The following is a 2,955-nucleotide window of genomic DNA, read 5'->3' on the forward strand; positions in this document are numbered from 1 at the left end:
AAACTGGCTAACCGGTCGAAGTCAGAGAGTGGTGGTAGATGGTAAATATTCAGCTTGGAGCCCAGTTACAAGTGGAGTTCCGCAGGGATCGGTTCTGGGTCCTCTGCTGTTTGTAATTTTTATTAATGACTTGGAATAGGGAGTCGAAGGGTGGGTCAGTACATTTGCAGATGATACGAAGATTTGTGGAGTTGTGGATAGTGAGTAGGGCTGTTGCCGGTTGCAAAGGGACTTAGATATGATGCAGAGCTGGGCAGAGGAGCGGCAGAGGGAGTTCAACCCTGTCAAGTGTGAGGTTGTCCATTTTGGAAGGACAAATAAGAATGCGGAATACAGGGTTAACGGTAGGGTTCTGAGTAAGGTGGAGGAGCAGAGGGATCTTGGGGTCTATGTTCATAGCTCTTTGAAAGTTGCAACTCAGGTGGATAGAGCTTGTAAGAAGGCCTATAGTGTATTAGCGTTCATTAGCAGAGGGATTGAATTCAAGAATCATGAAGTGATGTTGCAGTTGTACAGGACTTCGGTAAGGCCACATTTGGAGTACTGTGTGCAGTTCTGGTCGCCTCACTTTAGGAAAGATGTGGAAGCTTTGGAGAGGGTGCAGAGAAGATTTACCAGGATGTTGCCTAAATGGAGAATAGCTCCATTTAGAATAGCTCAATACGTGGATAGGTTGAGAGTGCCAAGCCTTTTCTCACTGGAAGGGCGAAGGATGAGGGGTGACTTGATCGAGGTTTATAAGAGGATCAGAGGAATAGATAGAGTAGACAGTCAGAAACTTTTTTTCCCGGGTACAACAGAGTGTTACAAGGGGACATAAATTTAAGGTGAAGGGTGGAAGTAATAGGGGAGATGTCAGGGGTTGGTTCTTTACCCACAGAGTGGTGGGGGCATGGAATGCGCTGCCTGTGGGAGTGGCAGAGTCAGAATCATTGACGACCTTTAAGCGGCAATTGGATAGGTACATGGATGGGTGCATAAGCGAGGACAAATGTTTGGCAAAACATCATGGGCCGAAGGGCCTGTTCTGTGCTGTATTGTTCTGTGTTCTATGTTCTATGTTCGAAGAGACACTCTTACCACTACCCATGAGATTCAATTTTATTACCATCACGGGATCCCCCACTGTCAACACTCTTGTGGTTACCATTGACCAGAACTCAACTGAATTCACCACATAAACACAGTGGTTACAAGAGCAGATCAGAGACTACGGGAACTGTGGCGAGTAACTCACCTCCTGGCACCCCAAAGTCTATCCACCTTTGATAAAGCACAAGTATAATGGAATACGCCCCAATTGCTTGGACGGGTGCAGCTCCAACAACACTCAGGAAGCTTGACAAATCCAGGACAAAGCAACCGGCTTGATAGGCACCACAGCAGCCAGGAAAAACGTCCCAGCATTTCCAGCCATTTCCAGTAACTTCAACTGTCCATTCCTGGTAACCTCATCGTGGGCGGTACGGTGGTGCAGTGGTTAGCACTACTGCTTCACAGCGCCAGGAAACCCGAGTTCAATTCTCGCCTCAGGCGACTGATTGCGTGGAGTTTGCACATTCTCCCGTGGGTTTCCTTCGGGTGCTCCGGTTTCCTCCCACAGTCCAAAGATGTGCGTTAGGTGAATTGGCCATGCGAAATTACCTGTAGTGTTAGTTAAAGGGGTGAATGGGGTTTTGGCGTGTCGGTGTGGATTTGTTGGGCCGTAGGGCCTGTTTCCACACTATAAGTAATCTAAAACTAAACGTTACAGAATTCCTCCGACTTTGCTAATATCCTTCCTAAAGCCAGGCGTCCCGAAAGCCATGCAGTGTCTTAAAAGTGGCCTTACCAACAAGACGTCCCAACTCCTATGCTCGGTGCTCCAATCAATGAAGGGCAAATGTGCCATAAACTGCCTTCACCACCCTGGCTACCTGTGACACCACTTTCAAGGAAGGGCATATCTGAACCCACCATTTGCTGTCCTCCCAGGCAGGCATTCCAGACTCGCACCACCCACTGGCTGAAAACACTTACTCTCAGAAAACCTTCCGTCTGTGAGTATGGAATGCCAGTCGTAGCTTTATCCCAGTTCAATATCTCTTCCTCTCTGAGAATTGAAGTTTCAGCTCAACATTATTTTGGAACAAATTTGCTATTGTTAATATCTGTGTCTTTAGATTAATCATCTTTGTGCATAAAAAGCATTTTGTTGCCATGAACCTGAACACATTCTCAAAAAGCATTGTGAGTAGACCAGCAGCTGCAGTCATTTCGCAGCCGATAACAGTAGAAATGAGCAATGATTGATCAGAATAGCCTAAAGAACCAAACTTAGGATTTGAATTGAGAGACTCAAATCAGATATTTATAATGGACTTCAATGTTGGAAATTGTGCATGTGTTATATTATAAAATTAGATTTTGAATAAATGAGTTTCCAGTTTTTACTGAAGATTCTGAACAAATCTCATACTCAATAGGAAGAAAATTGTAATTTAATAGCAGAATGGAAAATGCGCATAATAGAACCCTCCTGTTCCAATTCAATGTACACAACCTTAAGCAGATTTGAATCATTTTGTGATATGAAAATCTGTCTGCTCTTATTAATTAACAGTGAAATAGCTCAGCCAATTGTTCAGTTTTCTTCTCTCAATTATAGAATATACTTATAATAGTCAATATTTTTAAACCAGTTCTATTAGTCCTGAATAACAGAATTAGAATTAATGGTTATTAATACCTTATTACATTGTCGATGATCTGTGTCAGTGCCTCATGGTTAATTTAAAGCATGGCTGCTTTGATTAATGTTCACCTGGACCATCCATTAAAAGAAAGTGAGCATTGCCCATTGGATGGGAGTGGTTTGGAGGGTCGGACGGGGCAGGGATCGGGTGTTAGCTGGGGGTCAGACCGGGGCGAGGAATAGGAGTCAGATTGGGATGGGTTTGGGGACGGATATGGGGC

Source organism: Chiloscyllium plagiosum, unplaced genomic scaffold (genome assembly GCF_004010195.1).
Source record: "Chiloscyllium plagiosum isolate BGI_BamShark_2017 unplaced genomic scaffold, ASM401019v2 scaf_705, whole genome shotgun sequence".
NCBI lineage: Eukaryota > Metazoa > Chordata > Chondrichthyes > Orectolobiformes > Hemiscylliidae > Chiloscyllium > Chiloscyllium plagiosum.